Below are 11,068 nucleotides of genomic sequence, written 5' to 3'. Positions count from 1 at the left end.
GACGTGTCCTTGTCGCCAAGTGATTCGTTCCCGACGGCTTGGAGATGACCAGCGGCATCGGTTCTTCACCGGAAGAAGGAGTGCGAGCGACCTCTCCATGTTCCTTGGCGGCGACGCTTCGAGGATGCCGGCGAGCGGTGGCAGAGAAGTCCCATGACTTGATTGCTTTTCTACTATTTTTTATGGGTTGTGTTTTATAAATATGCATGCCTTATCCTCAAATATCTGGTTCTTTAGGGCGAGTGCTGTAAGGGACATGTATGCAAATTGTACTCGCCACATGTTACTTCAATGAATTACCACCTTCTTGTTAAAAAAGGATTTGGGGAAAATTCCTCGCCCAGTGGTGGCCCTCAACCAAGTTTAGCATTCAGCGTGGCCTAATATTCTGTCCGTCATCCTAGGCCGTCCCTGCCACGGGGGATGACTTGGGCGTACCAGACAAGAGCCGCGACGTGTGCCACGTCGGAACCCATCGTCTAGGACAGTATTGTCAGCACGTCGTCTAGTCAAAATTAATAAAGATCCATTGTGGCGGCGCCGGTTCCCCCGTTAGGCGGCAAGGACACGTCTCGTCGTCGACGCTTCCACTTTCCCACTTGACGGCGTGCGGGTTTCCACACGCCCGCTGGACCAAATGCTGCAGTGGCATCCTCCCGATGATAAATAGGCCTCGACAGAGCGCACACTGCTCACTCCACTCGCCTCCTTCCAAACCCTAGCCGCTAGAGCATCGTCAACGAACACCATGGTAAGCATGCGCGATGGAGGCACGGTGGCGAACGGTTTCGCGCTGCGCACCCTCATCGTCGATGAGGCCTTGGCTCTATAGGATCACAAGTACCTCGCCACGCCGGACATGCGCCTGCCGTCGGGGTGGAGGATGAGTGACGAAGGCATCAACATCCCGCCGGTGCCCAAGTTGAACACCACTCGGTGGTGGCGCGAAGTAACCGCCCTCGCGAGAATCTCTCACCGGCGCAGCGAGCTTCGCCAACCTGGGACACCAGCAACACTGAAAACTTGCTGGCGTTCTTCGACGGCCGGCCGACAACGCGAGATACGACGTTATTTCATTGGTGCAACAGAACAAGCACGGGCGCGCGCATTGGTGGGCATGCCTAGACAGACCCTGGATGTTGGTGATGGCGCACGTCACTACCGACGGCGAGCGCCTGCAGACGCCACTTCCCTCGCCCATAGTCTAAGAATTAGGCAACGAGACTAACAGTATAAGAGCGAGATCCTCATCATCATAATTTACCTCCATGGACAACAAATCAGAAACGATCTCTCTAAAGATCGATAGGTGATTCATCATTGACGCACCTTCTTGCAGCTTGTGCGAGAACAACTTCATCTTGACGTGCATCTTATCGGTTAGATCTTTGGACATGCGGATCGATTCCAGCTTCAACCACAACGCCGTTGCGGATTTCTCAGCCAAGACTTCCGCAAGATATTGTTGGATAGATGAAGCTGAATTAATGAAAAAGCCTTACGGTCTTTCCTCTTTTCATCGTCGATCTAGGTCTTGGCATCTTTCTTGCCAAATCCATCAAGAGCTTCATCCAGATCAGAAGATTGGGTAAGGATCGCCCTCATCTTCACTTTCCATAGAGAAAATCTCGTGGTATAATCTAACTGCGGTAGATCGAACTTCAAGGAAGACATGTCGCAAAACCCTAGATTGAAACTCGGGCTCTGGTACCACTTGTTATAAAAGCGAAAAGCAAATAACAAAGAACGATAAAGGTAAACGCAGCGGAGACACAAGATTTAACGTGGAAACCCCTTCCAACACAGAAGGGAAAAAACCACGGTCGCCATCCAGCAAAACTTCACTATATCGGGGAGTACAAACGCCGTGGGTTATCTTATAATCTGATAAACCCTAGCCGGCGGCTTACAAGATGTATTTATAGGCGGTGCTAACGATCTGTACCGGCGACGGGCCTCGCTCCGCTCGTCAGAAGTTAGCCTCCCTTTAGTATATGAATTTGGATCATAATATAACAACCCGAAGTAACCACCCTGGCGATAATCTCTCACCGGCGCAGTGAGCTTCGCCAACCTAGGACACCAGCAACACTGAAAACTTGTTGGCGTTCTTCGACGGCCGGCCAACAACGTGAGATACATCGGTGCAACAGAACAAGCACATGCGCACGCATTGGTGGGCATACCTAGACGGACCCTGGATGTTGGTGATGGCGCACGTCACTACCGACGGCGAGCTCCTGCAGACGCCGCATCCCTCGCCCCCTAGTCTACATTGACGCATGCAGTAGAGCGCCCAGAGGTTGTCTCCAAGGAGGACGATGTCCGTCTCGTCATCCTCGCAGTCCTCCTCATCCACCGCGCCAGCATACGTCGCCCCGAAGTAGGAGCCGGTGTCTCCTCCTAGGAACCGCCACTAAATAGATCAAGGGCTAACCCTAACCTACAAATCTTACATAGACATCATACAAACCACCATTGGACTACACAACAACAATAGAAAGTAGAATGGTGGCCGAATCCAATTCTCTAGGGTTACAAAGATTTAGCAAAATGGAACAAAAACATGACCTTAATCGGACAAAATGAAGTGGATTGAATAGAACACCTCTTTACATCAAGAGGAGACCGAAATTCACGGAGAAATCTTCAAATATGAGGGATTTTGGGGGGAGGGATTTGAGAGGGGAGAGTGAGGTGGACGCGCCCTACTTTGTTCATGGTCGGGGTCTGAGGGGTAAGTGGTAGGTGGAGGGGATGGTGCGGACCATGCGACTTAACATGTTTCAAATGGGTACCACCCTTTTTTAGGAAGTTGAACTTCAAAAGGGTAAGCGCCCTTGCCAAGGGAGTTAACATCTCGAATCGTGGGCTCCACCTCGCCATGCTGGCACATATAGCCGCTGCTCGAGGCGCTACGGTAGAGAAGGTAGCGCCCCGGAGAGAGGTGCTACTAAAAGGGATCAGATTTTAAATATTTTTTAAAATAGAATTAAATTATGCTGAAATTTTGAAAAAGGGTCGAATTTGTGAAAATCGACCACATCAACCTCCAACACCAAGGACAAGGGCGGCACTCCAAAGTCCAAATTCCAAAAGCGCCCGTGTCCCGTCCAAAAGTTCCACGGGACGCAAAAGCTGCCGCATCAAACCTGACACAGCCTACCAACAAATCCTGCAGAGCCTGCAGCTTATTTACACGCTAGTGAAAAGCACATGTCAATCCTCCGTCGTCTCATTCTCAGGGCATGAGGGCATCTCCAGCGGCGCGACGCATTTTAGCGTCCGCGCGTCCGTTTGCGTCAGTCCTTTTGGTCGAAAACGACCGCGCGTCCGTTTGCGTCGGGGCTGGTTTCAGCGGCAGACGCATTTTTTTAGGACGAATCATTTTTTTGAACTGAAACATAATTTACAAAAACTGAAACATAACTTACATACTTGAAAACATAAAAAAAAACCTAAAACGCCTACTGCTGCGCATCGTGGCCGTGCCGCTCCTCGTCGCCGTCGAGCAAGATGACCTCGTGTATGTCCCACGGCCGCAGCCATCCGGGGAGCATACGCCGGACGCGATCGCGGTGCTCGAGGTTGAGGAGGCCGCGGCCGAGGCGGCGGTGGAGGCGCCCGTGGCCGCGGCCGTGGCGGCGGATGAGGAGCCCAGCCCATAAGGCCGTGGCGGCAGCGGAGGCGCCCAAGGCTATGGCGGCGGTGGAGGAGGCGCCGCCGAGTCCAGGAGCGCCCGTCGAGGGCTTCATCCGCGGACAGGCCCGGCGGCATGACAACGGTGGCGTAGCGGGGCAACGGCGGCCGCACGAGCGCGTCGTACTCGGGAGACGAGGAGGCCGAGCTTGGCCATCTCGTCGCCCGTCATGTTGTCGGGGAACTCGAAGTTCCGGCCCTCCGCCATGGTCTGCTGCCATTCGTGGAAGACGAGGCCGACGTAGTCCTCGCTGTCGTCCTTCACGTCCTCGCTATGGTACGCGAGCGCCTCGATGTAGTCGTCGTCGTACATGGCGTAGGCTTCGTCGTCGTCGTACATGGCGTAGGCTTCGTCGTCGTCATCCTCGTCCTCGCGGTCGTTGTGCTGCGGCTGCTCACGTCGCGTCGGCGCCTGCTGACGACGCGTCGGCGCCTGCTGACGACGAGCCGGCGGTGCAGGCCGAAGGGACAATCCCCGCCGCCCATGAAGCCGGCCCTTCGTCCGCCGTCCGTCTCCGTGGACAGGTACGTACGCCAACTCTCCGAGTCGATGGCGCACGCCGGATCGGCGAGGAGGTCCGCCGGCGCATGACCGCTCCGGCGCCGGATCTCCTTGGTCCGCTCGGTGCTCGCGCGCTGTGCACCGGAGGGACGGGCACCCGGCCGCAGCCGAGCCGCCACCGCGCGGCGCCGCACGCCGGACCGGGCGTCGCACGGCACCCATTTGCCGTGCATGAGCCTCCCCACCGTGACGGGGAGCGGCACCTTCTTGTTGCCGCCGCCGGAGGCCTCGAAGTCGTTCTTCTTCCCCATGGCGCAGCCGGCGGCTGTGGCGCGAGTGGAGCCGTGGGCGAAGGAGCAACGCGGACGCTGGACTTTTAAGGGCGTCCGCGCACGGGATACGATGCCATTGAAGGCGCCGCAGAAGCCCAGCCGCCGCCCGCCAGTGCACGCGCAGAAGAGGAAGCTGCGGCATTCAAGGCGACGGCTGCGGCGCAGACGCGGAAGCGATGGCCGCGGAAGCGATGCCCTCCATGCAGGCTCGCTGCTAGGCCGGCCCGGTGGAGACCGCAGCGGACACTTTGCGCGTCCGCGTAGCGTCCGCCGAGACGCAAACCTGGCGCATATTTGGACCAGGTTTGCGTCTCCGCGGACGGCCCGATCACTTTGCCAGACGCATTTACGACCAAAGCGGACGCGAGTCGCGTCGCTGGAGATGCCCTGAGCTCTACATCTCCAGTGGCCCACGAAACAGCAAGGCCTTGACCAACAGCAGAACATCCACTGTCTCTAGCTCTTGCTCGGTCACACCTTCAGTCCTCACTCATTGTCCATGGCAGCTCGCCGGCCGGCTTCCTCCCTGTCCATGGCCTCCACCAACGTCGCCCACCTACCTCTCTACCTGCTCCTCCTATCGCTGCTCATCACCACCCCGTCCTCGGCGGCAGACGCGCAGCAGCCAGTACACGACCTCTTGCTCAGCTTCAAGGCCTCCCTGCACGACCCCTCCGGCGCCCTCGCCTCCTGGTCCAGCTCCACGCCCTACTGCAACTGGCCCCACGTCACCTGCACGGCCGCCGCCGCCGCCAACACCTCGTCCGCCACCGTCTCCCTTTCTCTCCAGGGCCTCGGCCTCTCGGGCGACCTCAACGCCTCCGCGCTCTGCCGGGTCCCCGGCCTCGCCGGCCTCAGCCTCGCCAACAACGCCTTCAACCAGACCGTCCCGCTGCAGCTCTCGCGCTGCGCCTCGCTCGTCTCCCTCAACCTCAGCGCCGGCGCCTTCTGGGGCCCGCTGCCGGAGCAGCTCGCCGCGCTCGCCGGCCTCGCCTCGCTCGACCTCGCCGGCAACGACATCGAGGGCACGGTGCCGCCGGGCCTCGCCGCGCTGCGGGCGCTCCAGGTGCTCGACCTCCGCGGCAACCGCCTCTCCGGCGTGCTGCACCCGGCGCTGTTCCGGAACCTCACCAGCCTGCACTACCTCGACCTGTCCGGGAACCAGTTCCTCGAGTCCCCGCTGCCGCCGGAGCTCGGCCGCATGGCCAGCCTCAGGTGGCTCTTCCTGCAGGGCTCCGGGTTCAGCGGCGCCATCCCCGACACCTTCCTCGGGCTCGAGCAGCTGGAGGCCCTCGATCTGTCCATGAACAGCTTGGCCGGAGCCGTGCCGCCGGGGTTCGGCCTCAGGTTTCAGAAGCTGCTGTCGCTCGATTTGTCGCGGAATGGCTTCTCCGGGCCGTTCCCGGACGGTGTCGAGAAGTGCCTGATGCTGCAGAGGTTCCAGGTGCAGGGCAACGCATTCACCGGGGAGCTCCCCGCCGGCCTGTGGTCGCTGCCGGACCTGCAGGTGATCCGCGCCGAGAATAACCGGTTCTCCGGCCGGCTGCCCGAGCTCCCCGCCGGGGCGTCTCGGCTCGAGCAGGTCCAGGTTGACAACAACAGCCTCTCCGGTGCGATACCTCGGACCATCGGCACGATCCGCACCATGTACCGCTTCTCAGCCTCCCTGAACGAGCTCAGCGGCACCTTGCCGGACAACCTCTGCGACTCGCCGGCGATGAGCATTATCGACGTCTCCCGCAACGCGCTCTCCGGCCCGGTCCCCGAGCTCAGGAGCTGCAAGAGGCTGGTGTCGCTGCGCCTCTCCAGCAACGGTTTCACAGGGACGATACCGGCGTCCCTCGGTGACTTGCCCGTGCTGACGTACATTGACCTGTCCAGCAATGGCCTCACCGGCGCCATTCCTGCAGAGCTCCAGAACCTGAAGCTTGCGCTGCTCAACGTGTCTTATAACCGTCTCTCTGGCCCTGTGCCTCTGCAGCTGGTCTCCGGCCTTCCTGCCGTGTTTCTTGAAGGAAACCCGGGGCTCTGCGGTCCCGGACTGGCGAACGACTGCGGTGCACCATTGAGAAAGCATCAGAAGCTAGCATTGGCCGCAACCGTGGCCTCATTCGTTACCGGGGCGGCGCTGCTGGCTATAGGAGCATTTGCAATTTGCAGGAGGGTACAAGGCAAGAAATCATCCCCATGGAAGCTGGTGCTTTTTCACCCTATCAAGATCACCGGAGAGGAGTTGTTCACCGCGTTCCACGAGAAGAACGTCATTGGCAGGGGAGCATTTGGAAAGGTCTATCTGATCGAGCTACAAGATGGGCAAAGAGTGGCTGTGAAGCGGCTGTTATCGTCAGGCAACCTAACATTCAGAGAAGTGAAGAATGAGATGAAAGTACTGGCAAAAATCCGGCACAAGAATATTGCAAAGATCATAGGCTTCTGCTACTCAGAAGGAGAGGTCAGCGTCATATATGAATACTTTCAGAAAGGAAGCTTACAAGATATGATCTACGCGCCGAAATTCACTCTGGGATGGAACGATAGGCTAAAGGTTGCACTGGGAGTAGCTCAAGGACTGGCGTACCTTCACCATGATTATACTTCTTGCGTGCTCCATCGTGATCTAAAGTCGAGCAATGTGCTTCTTGCTGATGACTTCGAGCCCAGGGTTGCAGGGTTTGGGATTCAACGTGTTGTCGGGGAAAAGGCATACCGATCTTCCTTGGATTCAGATTTAAATCACAAGTGCTACATCGCGCCAGGTATGCATTTCTTTAGCTGAATTGGTACACTCAGGTTTTGTTGAATAGTAACACTTTGAAGTGTCTGCATCTTGTTGAATAGCAGTTCAAATGTTCAGATGTTCAGAAGCACCTTGTGTACTAGTCACCCATACTACTCCCTCCATCCATAAAAGGATGTCTAAAATTTGTTAAAATTTAGATATATCTATACCCGATTTAGTATACAGATACATCCAGATTTTGGCAAAGTTGAGACATCGTTTTATGGATAGAGGAATACATTGTTTTAGTACTAACCTGGCTGCATAACATATGGAAAAGGAAGAGTTGGTGATTGCACATTTAACTGAAGTTCGCTTCTGTTTTCTTGAAACCAGAGCAAAACTTCACCAAGAACCCAACAAACTTCATGGACGTATACAGCTTTGGGGTCATTCTTCTGGAGCTGATCACTGGGAGGCCAGCAGAGCAGCCGGCAGCCAAGGACTGCTCAGACATCGTGAACTGGGTGCGGAGGCGAATCAACTTGATCGATGGTGTGTCGCAGATACTTGATCCGAGCATATCCTGCACCGCTCCACAGGGGATGCAGGCAGCCCTGGAGCTTGCAGTGCGCTGCACCTCAGTGAAGCCTGAACAAAGACCGGCCATGTATGAAGTTGTGCAGTCGCTGCGGACGTTGTAGCTCAGCGTTCATCCACGTACACCACCATCTACTGAAGTTGCTACGGGATCTTACTGGAACCATGACACCACCATAAACTGAAGTTGCTATGGGATCTTGACTGGAGAAGGACTTCAATGTTCTGTCCCAGATTGTGATATTTTGACTTCAGACTATCTGTCACCATGTAGTTCCATGTTGTATATATTATGGGATTGTGATAACATTGAAAGAATAGAGAGAAATAATATGACAAGAACTTCGATGTTGGCACTGCCATTTGCATGTTTTCTCACCAAGCAGTTTTCAAGTACAGAAAGAACTTCAAGAAGAAAATAGCCATACAACAATGAAAGAACAATCCCAGCTCAGCAATACTTGAATATACTCTGCATCCATGGAAACCAGCATACTACAACGAAGTTGCTATGGGATCTTGACTGTAGAAGCACTTCAGTCAATGTTCTGTCTCAGGTTGTGATGTTCTGAGTTCAGACCATCTGTTACCATGTAGCTCCTACATGTGTATACCGTGGGTTTGTTGACAGAATAAAACACCACTGTGTTCTTTCAGCAAAAAGCAGTTTTGAGGTACAAAAGAAACTTAAGCATAACAAGTGATACAGCGATTAAAGAACAATTCTAACTCACGAATATTTAAATATCCTCTTCCTTATTCCATCATAATATGATGGACATAAGCTTACAACAACAATTATTCCATTACATGACATAAAATTAACATATGAAGATGATATGGACTACACACCAACAACAGACTGAAGCAAATTATTTTAGGAAATATATAAATGAGAACAAACTATTGGCTAAATGAAGCAATTGTTGAAATATTGGGCCTACACTTAGTGGCCCAAATTAGATTTCAGTTTTTCCTATAAATCTCAAAGCCCACATAGTGGCAGCCTTGTGAGTTTGAGCCCAAGTTGGTGGCAGCTCACTAGGGAGTGGCAAGAGGTGGGAAGTTTAGTCCCACATGGAAAGTTGGGAGGAAGTTAGACCACCTTATAAGGTGGGTTGTTTCACCACTAGTAAGTGAGTGAGAATAGGAGTGCTACACACGCGCGCTCCTCCTCCTCCTCGCTCGTCTCGACTCGACACGACGCGCGCCGCGCTCGTGGTGAGTGGATTGAGCCTCGAGCCGAGACTTTCCTTACTTTTTGCAGCCTCGAGAAAACGAACGAGTCCTAGACGGACGCGTCGCAGCTTAGTCGGTTCGGGTCGCTCCCGGATCGTGGGCTATCCGTAACCGACTCGAAACGTTCGTGCGACGTGGGCGTGGCCCACGTTGCCTAGGGTTTCCCGAGCCTATATAATCTCTTGCCCGGCTACCGCAGAAATACATCTAATACACGAGTTAGGGTTTCCACCTCTCTCTGCTTGCGCCGCCGTCGTAGCCTACTCCATCCCGTGCGCCGACGTGCATCGGCGAACGGGAGAGCAGGTCTCCGGAACCACTCGTCTTTGCGATCCTGTACGGGAGAGGGCGAATTAGGTTTTTGGGAAGCGCTCTGCGCGACTGCTCAAGCTCTTCATCACGGGTCGCCTTCCGTCCAAGTCGGGCGGTGCTGCCTACCGTCGTCTACAACGCCGTCTACTTCGACCCGTCGTCCCCGTCATCAACAACGTTGTCATCAACAACGTTACTGCTGCGACATCATCTGCTATACCTCCACCGCCACCTCCACCAGATCGGTACGTGCGACATATCTCGATCTGTTTAGCGATGGATGTTGTACTGTTTGCTATGCTACTGTTCATGTTGATCACTACATCTAGTGTGTTCGAGTTTCACGTGTTAGTAGTTACTGTCGTCATGCTTAATATTCTGGAATTAATCATGGAAATTGTGCCTAATTATCCAACAATCCAAAAACCTAATTGTAGGCAATTTCCTGAGTTAACAATGGCTGGTTTTTCCGATGCACCGAGGCCGGATAAGTTTACCGGTGTGCACTTTAAGAGATGGCAGTATAAGGCCATGCTCCGGCTTACTCATCCGAAAGTGTTCGATGTTACCGATGGTTTACCCGAAGGAACTATATCTGATCAAGATCGAACAAGTTCAAGGAAAACAATACTCTCTTTGTCGGATGCGTTCGAGCATTCTTGTCGATCGTCTGTGTGATGTGTACATGCACATAACAGATGGTAAAGAGCTTTGGGAGGCACTGAATGCTAAGTTCGGTGCAACCGATGCAGGCAGTGAACTGTACATCATGGAGAACTTCCATGACATCAGGATGGTTAACAATCGTTCTGTAGTCGAACAAGCTCATGAGATACAGGTGCATTGCGAAAGAGCTTGAGCTCCTTAAGTGTGCCTTACCCGACAAGTTTGTGGCTGGATGCATCATCGCTAAGTTGCCCCCTTCATGGAGGAACTTTGCCACAACTCTCAAACACAAGAGACAAGGAGATATCGCTTGAAAATCTGATAGCATCTCTTGATGTTGAGGAGAAAGCTCGGGCTAAGGATAATACCGAGAAAGGAGAGGGTCAGGCCTAGCGCCAACATGGTGCGGAAGAAACCCTACAAGCAAGAACAAAGGGAATAACAAGCCCTCCTTCAATAAGCCTATGAAGACTACAACCTTCAAGAAGAAGAAGATGATAAACAAAGCGGATCCGAGCTGCTTTACATGTGGAGAGACCGGCCACTTTTCTAAGGACCTGTCCAGCAGAGGGCAGACCGCAAGAAAAAGGCGAGGCAAGTCAACACGGTGACCGCTAGCAATGCCGATGGGTACGGTAATCTCTTTACTTGTTCTTTCGGTACTTCAATCTCCATGTTGGTGGATTGATACAAAGTGCTAATGTTCATGTGTGTGCCGACATATCCATGTTCACTTCTTACCAGGTCGCCCGGGATTCTTCCGTCTTGATGGGGAATGGGTCACATGCTTCCGTTCGTGGTGTTGGCACTGTAGATCCGAAGTTCACTTCGGGAAGATCGTGCAGTCGAGGAACGTGCAGCATGTCCCTACTATGAACAAGAATCTCGTTAGCGGCTCCCTTCTATGCAGAGATGGGTTTAAGGTTGTTTTAGAGTCGAATAAAGTAGTTGTTTCCAAGTTTGGACAATTTATTGGTAAAGGCTATGAGTGCGGAGGCT

General features: G+C 53.9%; 1 pseudogene; it reads left to right on the top strand.

Moving 5' to 3' along the window:
* Positions 1–5,065: 5,065 nt before the first annotated feature.
* Positions 5,066–8,146, top strand: LOC124671863 (annotated as a pseudogene).
* Positions 8,147–11,068: the final 2,922 nt, after the last annotated feature.

The sequence above is a fragment of the Lolium rigidum genome, chromosome 7 (assembly GCF_022539505.1).
Source record: "Lolium rigidum isolate FL_2022 chromosome 7, APGP_CSIRO_Lrig_0.1, whole genome shotgun sequence".
Classification (NCBI taxonomy): Eukaryota; Viridiplantae; Streptophyta; class Magnoliopsida; order Poales; family Poaceae; genus Lolium; species Lolium rigidum.
Note: the sequence above shows the minus strand (reverse complement) of the source record. Positions and strands in the feature narration are given on the sequence as shown.